The sequence below is a fragment of the Eulemur rufifrons genome, chromosome 1, assembly GCF_041146395.1.
Source record: "Eulemur rufifrons isolate Redbay chromosome 1, OSU_ERuf_1, whole genome shotgun sequence".
NCBI classification, from domain to species: Eukaryota; Metazoa; Chordata; class Mammalia; order Primates; family Lemuridae; genus Eulemur; species Eulemur rufifrons.
The window spans coordinates 72,911,088-72,923,604 of record NC_090983.1 but is presented as its reverse complement, the minus strand read 5'-3'; the positions used below and the strand labels follow the sequence as shown (position 1 = coordinate 72,923,604).

Sequence of the window (12,517 nt, the reverse complement as noted above, 5' to 3'; positions counted from 1 at the left end):
AGAAAAAAATGAAATATACATAGGTTATAAATATGAAAGAAAAATGCTCATCTTCAAAATAAAACTCTAGGGAGGCATTGTTTTTCATGTATCAAAGTGGTAAAGGTCAAAATATTTTATAATATAATGTGTCATTGGTAATGTGTAGGAACAGGAATTTTTAACCATTTTTACTGGGATATAAATCAGTAAAATTACATACAAATAAGTCTATTTTTAGTGGAATTTGGAAATTACTATGAAATATAAAAATTTGCATACCCCTTGACCAGTATTTCTAAATCTAAGTATTTATACTACAGATATATTCACACACTATAGTTAAAAACATTTTTTTCCCAAGAATGTTCATTGTAGCATTTTTGTAATGGCAAACAATAGCTAAATATCCAAGAATATAAGACTAGTTATATGACTATGATACATTTGTATGGTAGAATATTATGTAGCTATTGATAAAGAATGATTTTTTTACATCAGATGGGTAATGCGCTGACATCATAACAAGGTTGGAGGGAGACACGTCTCCCACATGCACGTGAACACTCAGTCATCGTGATTATGAACTACAAAAGGAGCCAAAAATGATTTTTAAGTCATTTTAAGGAAGGGGAAAAAAGCAAATTTTCTGACAGTTATTTATAATGTTATATCATGGTTAATTTTATGTGTCACCTTGGCTAGGCTATGGTGTTCAGTTATTGGAACATTAATTTTGATGTTGCTGTGAAGGTATTTGTAGATCTAATCAGTTGACTTTAAGTAAGCACATTGCCCTCCACAATAGGGTGGATCTCATTCAATCAGTTTAAGGCCTTAAGAGCAAAACTGAGAATTCGTTAAAGAAGAAGGAGATCTGCCTCAAGACTACATCAACTCATACCTTAATTTCCAACCTGCTGGCCTGTCCTACAGATTTCAGACTTTCTAACCCCACAATCACATGAATCAATTCCTTAAAATAAATATCTCTCGCCTTCCTTTTTCCCTCTTCCCCTCCTCCCCCTCTTCTCTCTCTCTCTCTTTCTCTCTCTCTAGTTTCTCTGCAGAACACTGACTGATATGGTATGTTATTGTACCGTCTAAAAAAACTTGTTCATATTGTGATTATATTAATATATACTCAGTGAATGTCTCTGGAAAAACACTCCAGAGAGTGGTAACAGTAGTTGTATAAACTTGTTACCCAAATTTTGGTTCCTAGCAGGGCAGCATCAAGTGGGAATGAGTTAGAAATGCAGACCCTCAGGCTCCACTCCAGACCGAGGAACCAGAAGGTGCATTTTAACAAGATACAGCCTTCAGGAAGCACAGACAAAGGGAATGGGGCCTGGGAGATGTGGATTCAGAGGAAAAACGGCAACTTCTTCAGCGGAGACCCCTATGTGTTGGCTGAACTTTCCTCTCTTCCCAGTTCTCCTTCCTCAAGCTCCCTAACTTGCCAGGTCCAAAGTATGTCAGCCCTCTCTAGCCACTGTCCCTTCTTACTCTCAATGCATTTCTGACATGCTGTCTATTGATGGCCTTTCTTTTCTCTTTAAGCTGTTCTTTAATCCTTTTGGGAGTAAGTCTCAGCAGTCCAAATTGATTCCTCCTCTCTTCCTGGGACTTCCGCCTACACACCCTGATGGCACCTCTACGTAGCCCTCAGGAGCCTGGGACAGGGCTGGGATGTGGGGAGCAGACCTGCCTACTGGCGTCACTAGTTTCCTCAGCAATTGGGGTCCCGGCTGGCCTGCCTAGCGAGAGGATGGAATTTTTCTGGCAGTTGTTTTTGTTTGCTCATATTGCATTTTAGGCAGAAAATTTTAAAAATTTTTGAAAGTTTTATTTAATGAAAGGATTTATCTCTTGATGCTCACAGCAGATCTTGAACATTTTCAACTCTGGGAGCTTTTAAAAATAGCATAATTGGTTGCAGAGGTCAGTGCAAGACGTATCGATCTTATCAGAGGGCAAATTATCCAATAGCGGCTCACCTGGTTTAGAGAAAGCTGTAAACTGAACAGAAAGAGAGGAGAGAAATAGAGAAAGATGGCCTTGGAAAAAAAATCTAGCATTGATAAAACCCGAAAAGTATGCTTGCTTATAACGTGGTTAAGCTATCGCTCTTGTGATGTTTCTGAAAAATAAATGAGCCTGAAGCCCGCTGCAACTCGCGATGACCTTGAAGTCTGCCTTCTAACGACTCCTAAGGCCAAACAACTCGGCCTTCAAATGGATTCTTTAGGCTGCTGTGTGACTTAGAAAAAAATGAGTTTCATTTTGTAGGCAGCCGTTGCTGCCACTGAACTCTCCCTTTGATGCTTAGCCACATTCTTCTGTGCATCACCTCCTCTGTCCAAATAACCACCCTCAGCATCAAAGACCTTCCTGTCTCCACTTGCTGAAGTATTTTCTAAGCACTTTAGGCCTACAGGCCAATCAAATCCCATCTGTCCAGCATAATCCAGTGCCACAGACTTAACTCTGCAAGGCACTTCTTACTGCATGGCTGATGGGACTCCGTTAATGCCAATTTTACATATTATGTGTTAGATCCTGTTCAATCCCACAACCGCAAAAAGCTAGGTCCAAGCCTGGACTTAGGTATACTGTTGCACCAAAAAAAATTATGATTATATTACTATTAATAGAAAAGAAGATTATTATAATGTTATTGCCCAGTTGGATGCGGTTAGGCAGGTGCACAATAACTCAATATTGGACGAGAAAGAAAACATGGGCACTTTAAAGCACTAATTCATGAGTTATTCTAAAGCATAGAGGAACCCAGTATTTTCATATACTTCTATGGCATATGTGAAACTTTCCAATTTTGGTTTAAAAATTTTATTTTTATAGTAGTAAATCCTTTTCTGAAATGTAATTTTAGGTAGAACCTCAATATTTAGAATGGAAAAGTGGGATTGCTATTAAAGGAGATAAGTGGGCCCAAATTACTACCTGTTAAGACTGACTCTGATCCCATGATATACTTTGAGGTACAATTATGCAACCCTGGGCCTCCATGGAACATAATTTGCAAATCACTGATCTAGATGAGGCCCAACCATAATTGGGTATTCTCCATTTCCCTATCTTTTTAAGCTCTCCTGCTAGATCCATATGCTCTTGGATTCACAAGTCATTAAAACTCATTACAGTTGGGTTTTTCTTGATATTGGAAGACTCAGACTTACAAACAACAAGTTCTTTTCTTTTCTTTTCTTTTCCTCCCCCCACCCCACAGGGTCTCACTCTTTTGCCTAGGCTGTAGAGTGCAGTGGCATGATCATAGCTCACTGCAACCTCAATCTCTTGGGCTCAAGGGATCATCCTGCCTCAACCTCCCAAGTTTCTGGGACTAGAGGTGCAAGCCACCATGCTTGGCTAATTTTTTAAAATTTTGTACAGAGGAGGTCTTGCTATGTTGCCCAGACTGGTCTCAAACTTCTGGCCTCAGCCAATCATCTCACCTTGGCCTCCCAAAATGCTAAGACTACCGATGTGAGCCATTGGGCCTAGCATCAAACACCAAATTTTTAATCTTGACCACTTGGATTAAAATCTTTCTAAAATAAATTGTATATTTCCTAATGCCCTTAAACAGTGTGCTAAATATTTATTTTTCTTGTCTTAAAATTCATTACTTTGGAATCTATAATATATGCTATGATACTAGATAATTAACACAATAGAGTAGAAAGAGCATGGGCTGTGGAGTCCATGGCATTGTGGAATGGCTAAGTCAAGCTAACTGGCATATCCATTACCTCACATACTTATTTTTTTGTGGTGAGAACATTTAAAATCTACTCTTTTAGCAATTTTAAAGTTTACAAGATATTATCGTTAAGTATAGTCAGCATGCTATACAACAGATCTCCTGAATTTATTCCTCCTGTCTAACTGAAATGTTATATCCTTTGACCAACATCTCCCCATTGCCACCCACCCCTCAGTCCTGTTAACCACCATTTTACTCTCTGTTTCTAGAAGTTCAACTTTTTAAATTTCCACATATCTGTGAGAGCATATGGTATTTGTTTTTCTGTGCCTGGCCTATTTACTTAGGATAATGTCCTCCAGGTTCATTCATGTTGTCACAAATGACAAGATTTCATTCTTTTTTAAGGCTGAATCATATTTCACTGTGTATAAATACTACATTTTTTAAGATCCGTTTTTCTGTTGCTGGACATTTAAATTGATAATGGTGCAATGAACATGGGAGTGCAGATATTTCTTCAACACATTGATTTCATTTCTTTTGGTTCTATATCCACAGTGGGATTGCTGGATCTTATGATGGCTCTATTTGTACTTTTTTGAAGCACCTCTATACTTTTTTCTATAATGATTGCACCAATTTACATTCTCACCAATAGCATACAAGCATTCCCTTTTCCCCACATCTTCACCTGTTCTTCTCTCTTATTTTTTTTGATAACATCCATCTTTATAGGTGTGAGGTAATATCTTATGATTTTTAACTTGCCTTTTTCCTGATAATTAGTGATATTTAGCATTTTTCATATACCTTCAGGCCATTTGCATGTCTTCTTTTGAGAAATGTCTTTTCAGTTATTTGTCCATTTTTTAATTAAGTTATTTATTTTCTTGCTGTTGAGTTGTTTGAGTTCCTTGTATAATTTGATATTAGCCTCTTATATATATCTATTGATATATGGTTTACAAATATTTTTTCCCATGCTGTAAGTTGTCTTTTCACTCTGTTGATTGTTTCCTTTGCTGTGCATAAGGTTTTTAGTTTGTTTCAATCTCATTTGCCTTTGTTTAAATACATATCTATTTATTTTTGCTTTTGCTGCCTGTGCTTTTGGGGTCACATCAAAAAATTTTTTCCCCGACCAAGGTCAAGAAGTTTTTTCCCTATGTTTTCTCTTATCTTTAAATTTTTAATCCATTTTTAGTTGATATTTGTATATGGAATAAGATGAGGGTCCAATCTCATTCTTTTGCATGTGGATATTCTATTTTCCCAGCACCATTTATTGTAGGGACTGTTCTTTTTCCATTGTGTGTTCTAGGTATCTTTGTTGAAGACCAGTTGACTGTAGATGCATGGATTTATTTCTGGGCTTTCTATTCTGTTCCATTGGTCTATATGTCTATTTTTGTGAGAGTACCTTACTGTTTCGATTACCATAGCTTAGTAGTAGATTTCTCTTTGGGAGGAAATCCTAACAAACAAAGGTCAGAGTCTGGGAATAATAAAACTGGGAAGTAGGGAAAGCCAGCCTAGGGGTCATTTTAAAACTACTCAACACACTGGGCAACACGTTTGGATCTTGGCTAGGGACCCTCTCAGGATGAACTTCAGTATTGTTCAATACTTGAACTTCTGTTCCAGGAACAGAATAGGGGAAATTTTATCCATTGACTCCTGCCCCAGGGGTCAACAGCAGCCTCCAGGGGTGTTAAATTCAGGTCTGCTCATATGTAAGAATGGCCAAGTAGGCTCATTTTCACATGCAATGTGGTAATACCAGAGAAGCTTTGAGGCAGAAAGGGAGATCCATATTGTGCAGCAAGCTAAGGGGCTTTCAGATGACACTTGCACTTATTGCTAGAGTAAAAAGGCAGGACACAAGATGTGCCTGATGCAGGTATGCTATTTTCCCTAAACAAAATGATCAGAGCTTGCTATAATTATTTAGTGATAATAATAAAATAATTCCTCTTCCTTTTATGTTTTGTAACATTTTTTGCTAATAGCTATCATTTCTCACTGCTATCCATGTGCTTTTCTGTGACACTTTGTCAAACTCCCACTAGTGTTCTTTCTCTCCCACCATGAGTTTGAAAGCCAATTGCATAGGTGGTTAGGATTGTGCATAAATTGGAGTAAATAGGCTCTGAGTGAAAGACTAAAATGATCTTTAAAAAGCACATGATGTTAACAATAAGATGAAATAAAAAATAAAAAAAAAAAGCACATGATGCTAATGACTTCTGATATGTCTATTTAGCTAATACAGTCGCCATTTATTTCCTCTTATTCTCACTTTCTTTTACATTCTAGTTGAGTGAAATGATCAGAGAGCCCAGTTATAAACTAACATGGACTATTGTTATGATCACATAATATAACTACTTATTACTATTATTATTATTTTTTAATGAGGTTAAAAAATTAAAAACATGTCCATTGTTACATTTTGTTAAGCGTTATCACTTTATTTTATTATTCAAGGATATATATCCAATACACATATATGAAATTAGTACCAAATTAGTGTCAATTGAATCTGATCTAGGTTCATTAAATTAAAAAAAATTAAAAGACCACACATAATAAGACAATGCAGAGCAGAACTCCCAATATGGGATTCCCAGTAAAGGAGGACATTTCTTTTAAAAATGAAACATTTAAATCAAATACCTGCTTCCTCCAAAATGTTTTACAAAAAATAATAAGGATAAAAAATAATAATGGTGAAAAAATTCAACTTCAGATGGCTTTTGTCTTTGGTGCAGGTTCTAATAGTTCAAATTAAGCAGAGACTAAAGTGCAAATATTGATTTTGGTGCTGGCTAGATTTCCAGGGTCTTTGAAATGTTTAGAAAACAGTCTGCACATTTCATTTCCTTTTTGTTTGGACAGCACATTGTTGCCAGCATTTCTTTGATTTGAACATCTGGAATCACTAAAACATACAGCTGGGAAGAGCTGCCAGTGATATTTTGTTTTCTTGACTAAGAATCAGAACCCTGACCTCACCAAAGGGTAATTATCTGGGCAAGTTAATGATGAAATCCTGAGGAGTGATGACAAGGTGAAGGCCCAGGTACTGGCAACCATGGGATTTGGAATTGAGTTTGTCGCTGTACTTCTCTGAGTTTTATGAGATGCTGTTGAAGAAATCACACTGCCTTTGTCAAACCTCCTGGGTCTCATGTCTGCTCACACACAGGGTAAGTCATGGCCCTCCCTTTCTGATGCTGGTCAGAGTCTTATCCACACACACAGCAGGTGAGAGAGCAGAGTGTAGCTCACTCTGTTGCCAGAAATTCACCCAAAGTGCACATACTGGACACACAAATCAATAGTGAAGTGCCATGAAGAAGTCACCTTGTATTTCTGAAAAAAATAGCAAGGAAGAAGATGGAGACTACAAGTCCAATGAGTTACAGGTAGTTCAAGAAAGCAAAAAGGAAAACAAGATGGCAGCGATTTTGTTTTTGTTTTTTGTTTGTTTGTTTGTTTTTGAGACAGGGTCTCACTCTGTTGCTCAGGCTGGAATGCAGTGGCATTATCATAGCTCACTGCAGTCTCAAACTCCTGGGATCAGGCCATCCTCCTGCCTCAGCCTCCCTAGTAGCTGGGAATACAAACATGTGACACCATGCCTGGCTAGTAATTTTGTTATAATGTCTCAAAGCTTGTCTTAAAGAAAGAAAACAACTCATGTGAAGAAATACTTTAGTGATAAATCCAGGAAAATAATTGCCCTAATGGTCTTTCCGTTTATGTCACTTTGTCAGGTCAAAGTTGTCTGTTCTTGGTTCTGTTTTATATTGTCTAGGTTGGGCCCTCTTCGTGGTTCAAACATCACCATCAAACCACTTCGGTGGACAGTTGGGAGTTATATAATCTGAGTCTTTACTGCTCATGTTGGATCTCCCATGAGCCTGTCTGAAAGCCCATCAGGGGATGTAAAATACAATATAGATTTAAGCCAATGACATGATAAAAAGCCTTAGGTTGTTCCAAATCACCTTCCAGACCCTAGTGTGCCTGTGCTGCTTGGCCCATGGGCTAGGGAATCCTCTGCATTCTTTTTTAGGTGGCACACTAAGTTCTGACTGGCAGATTGGTAAGGCATTCCCTCCTACCAATTGGTGTGGCAATTGCTCTGGGCACCTGCCTTTGTCCCCAGGAGGGCCGGGGGTTCCTCACTGTCTACCTAACAACTTAAGAAGCACAAAAGTGTAAATTGGTACAAACACTTTAAAAAAAAAATTGGCAGTGCTTATGAAAGCTTGACGTAAGTATGACCCAGCAATTTTACTCCGGGCAACATACCCAATAGACATGAGGGTTTGTTCCACTCAGAAGCATGTAGAAGAGTGCGCGTACAGTAACAGCCTTAAACTGTAAATAACTCAAACATTCATCGACAGTAGATTGGGTCAATGAATTGAGGTATAATCATAGAATGGAATATTCAAAGTAACATGAAGAACAGGATACTGTTACACACAACACAGTGTATAAATCTCGTAGACATGATGTTAGATGAAGTCAGACACAAAAGAGTACAATTGTATGAATCCATTTATATAAAATTTGAAAACAGGCTAAACTAATCTACAGTGATTAGAGGGCACGTCAGTGGTTATCCTCTGTTAGGGGTACTGACTAGTAAGGAACATAGGCTGCTTGTGGAAGGCTTGAAATGTTTTATATCTTGATCTAGGTATTGATTACACAGAAGTATACATGCATATGTTAAAATTCTTCTCCCTGTGTGGATAAAATTTGTGTCCCTTATTGTAAGGCATACCTCAATTTGAAAGAAAAAAAATCACAGTGGTGAACCCTAATAATACATAATTAAAGTATGAAACTGCTATTGAAATTAATGACACACCAAGCTGTTGTCTTATTTGAAGAAAGATCCACTATGAGAATTCTTAAATTAATTATATAAACATTTCTGGACCCAAGCATCTGATGGAAATCAGAATATTTTACTCCAAAATATATTTCTTTGCAATATTCTGAGATGGCTGCCACAGGTCTAGCTACATAGCTGTCTTTGGGGGGGAGGGGGTTAGGGGGGGTGTTTGCATCTGTAGGGAATCTCCATTAATTCAGCCAGGTTTTTCCTTATCCAATCTAGGAAAGATTAACTGAGATTCTGATATCTTTAAAGGACTGAAAAGAAATATTTACCATCTATTCTCTCTGTGGGCTGCTACCTATAAGGTTCATTTACATAACAAGACCCCTTTGTTAGCCAAGCCTCTTCCTTTCTCCCTCCCCTAACCTGTCTTGCCACTAAAACCTGTTTTGCCACAAACCAAGCCCCCATTCTTTAGAAACTTCTGTACCTCATTGGGAGGTTGCCTCTTCATTCTGAAGGATCCCATGTACATACATCAAATACGTTTGTATGTCCTTATCTCCCAGTAATCACTCTGCCTCATGTCGGTGAATCTTTATAGGGTGAAGGGCCTTATTTCCTGCACATCCAAAGGAGTGAAGTCACTTAAAGTAGTCAACTTGAAGGCCACCATTCAAATCACACTGACATTGCTCTCTAATTATTGGAGTTGCCTTTTAGAAACTGTCCTCCTACATCATGGGGTGTTATTTTGAATATGCATAAGGGGTCAAATATTTGTTCTTTGAAGGCTTCCTAAGTTTTTACTAGATAAAGATAATTTGAAACTGCTCTGAGAAGTGCAGAGGATTTGCGATATGACTAATAGCATTTTTTTGTGTGTTGTTGTTCAATAATCAGGTGTGGCTGGCTAAAAAATAATGAGAGTAATTATGTTGTCTGGCTACACAAATATTCCTAAGGCTGATTCCAGAGAAAGGTTCCTAAAATATGCAGACCTTTGTCAGCATCAATGATCAAAGGTTTATGGCACAGCAAAGCCTAACAGGTTTGCACAGTCAGAAGAACTTGGCTCTTGGAATCTAAACAAGTCCAAATTCACAAAACTTAAGCAACTTTATATTGATTTCAGCAATTCAGACAGGAAGTTTCCATTGGCTAAGCTTATTCTTGGGAAGTATCACACCCTAATTTACTGTAGGGTAGGGGAGTAACTCTAGGATCTTCATCTCTAGTCCAAAAAAGCTCTCAATAACGCCACCTTCAGGAGGGCTGGGGTTTATAGCAGTGACAGGTAAGTCACTTTACCTCCAGTTTTCAAATAATCTATTTTGCTTAATCAACTAAATATGCATTCTTTACGCTCATATTTTTCACCTTTCAAGCCATTTCCACTCTCCTATTTGAAAAAGCATTCAAGGGAGTCAGCAGACAGGACCTTCAGCCTTACTGAAGAGTTGTCTGATCTTTCTAAGTCTCAGTTCCCTTGTTTATAAAATGATGGTGATGTAACGCCTACCTTGTCAGCTTGTTGGGAGATGTTTAAGGAGCATTCTTGGCCAAAGATCAAGGGAGAGTCCCTTCTCTTTGCTAGGCCCTGCATTAATTAATCTGCTTGTTTTATAAGTATCGAGGGAAAACTTCAAAACTCCAAGATGATCCAAAAACGATTTTCTTCAAGTCCTTTTAGTTTCTGCTCTAGGTAATAGTAAGTATTATTCACGTATTTCCCACATTGGAGCCTCAGCTATCTTTCTGGTGGGAAGCTTCTTTCTTTGAATCATATCAAAAAGGTTAAAGCAGTGAAGGAGCAAACATGATACAGGTCTTTCTGGTCCCGGTTCCCTAGGAAGCAGATGACCAGCCTCTCTCCCTTACGCTGGAATGAGTGGCAGTGATGACATCCAATCCCACCTCTTGTTTCAAACCCTGATGTGAGGCCTTCCTCGCTCTTCTAACAGAAGTATGGCAAAACGTCTGCATTTACATTCCTCATGACAAAGCAAGATATGAAAATTTTGATGAATATTTCACACTTTATGTAACTTATATAAAATGTTTCTATTGATTAAGAATAGATAGTTTAAGTATTCTTAAAAGTCTAATACAGTTTCATTTTGTCTGTTTGGCTCGGGCTACCTTGTAGCAAAGTTTCAGTTTCCCAGGCATAAATTAATTTAGGTCATACACTGAGAGACCACCGTTTACGAGTGTTATTTTGATTACTAATAAATATTTTGATTACAAAGAAATATTTGCCTTGTTATTGAGTTTTCTTAATTTCTAAATCTATGATCTTTCCTTCTTTTATGAGCTTCTAAACAGTGTTAGATAAGATTGCTTCGTTCTATTAGTTCCAAGCTAATACTATCCACAAATTGATATATGTCCCAATTTACCTCATCTCTTTGGAACCAAGGGTAACACTCCTGGCGATCATAAACATCAAACCAAAATGCAATATACTACTTCTGAGATTTGCTATCTTCCTTTCTAAGACAGTGCAATAAATTTTGGGCTTTCTAGTTTTATAGCCTCTAATGGGCACTGAGAGAACATTAGCTAGTTTAATTAAGATGGTACACATGTAATTACTAAACCCAATGCTAAAATTGTACAGTCTATTATTGTATTCAAAACAGTGGTCTTATATGACAGCCAGTGTCCCTTAAAGCAATAACAGTTTTTTGTTTCTTTGTTTGATTTTTGGTTTTGGTTTTGGTTTTAACAACAAATGCAATAAAATTCTAGGACTCCCGGATTGAATCAGTAAACCAAATTAACCGTAGCTATTGTATATACAGAGATGTGCCAACAAGTTAGGCAATATAAACATAGCAGGATTGGTGAAAGAAAGAAAGAAAGAAAGAAAGAGAGAGAGGGGGAAAGGAAGGAAGGGAGGGAAAGAGAGAAAGAGAGAGAGAGGGAGGAAGGAAGGAAGGCAGTCAGTCACTCTACTGCTACTTCTAAAGGTAATAACCAGGCAATGTGACTTTTTCAGCAGAACTTACTCCTCAGCAAAGTTGAGATGTTGTATTTAAGATTATTCCATAAATCTGATGGCACATTTTTAGTCTTTCCTATTTATTTTCTAGCCATTGCTAATTCTTCTTCCTGCATAAACCTGAAAATTAAAAGCCATGACTCAAGTTGGAGAAATTTTTCACTTTTTATTCACTTGAACAATTTATCATTGCTATGGTTAACTGTACCTAGTATTTCTTTGAGCCAAGGTGCTTGTCAGGTGGCCCAGTGGCCTTCATCAGGGGATGTCAAAGACTGAGTACATCGTCTCATGGGTTTTCCTGATTCGCCTACACTGGGGCGGAGCTATTAATAATCCCCACAGGAAGGGAACAGGCTGCCAGGGGTTATTGCGACTAGATGGTCTCAGAGCAATTAGGGTGTGATTTAACTACTAAAGAGCCATTTAGATTTATGCAGAAACTTGAAAAGAGTATTTTTTTTTTTTTATTTTACATGATTCACATTTCTTGGCCCCTCTAGCTCAAAATATCGAGCCTTTCTTTCTCCATACAATAATCCAAAATACCCCAATTTGAGATATTAAAAAAAAAATCTTTTTGAGGTCTTTACCACTCAAATTACTGGTAAATATCACTGAATATTCTTCCATGTTAATAGAAACCTTTTAAGTAAAATTAGGTAATTATGAACATACTCTTTTACCCTATTTTCATACTATTTATCTAGTGCTGATTTAGGATACACATAGACAAATTATAATTAGTATTTGGTTCAATTTACTGATTATCATCTGTAGTTAATAAAACAGTTGCTCTCTCTGTAATGGACTATATTCTCGTACATTCTAGAATCTGCTAACTGATAATGTCCACGTACGTGATTTGTTTTATAGAAGCATATATTGGAAGTGCTTGGCTGGTCTCCACGTGCAGTCCTCTCCACGAAGGACTGCC

General features: G+C 37.5%; 1 non-coding gene across 1 annotated transcript; it reads right to left on the bottom strand.

Annotated features, from left to right (window-relative positions):
- Positions 1-474: 474 nt before the first annotated feature.
- On the bottom strand, positions 475-578 carry LOC138388139 (small nucleolar RNA U13). The gene has a single exon (XR_011234086.1). It is a non-coding gene; the product is annotated as a small nucleolar RNA U13 (small nucleolar RNA).
- Positions 579-12,517: the final 11,939 nt, after the last annotated feature.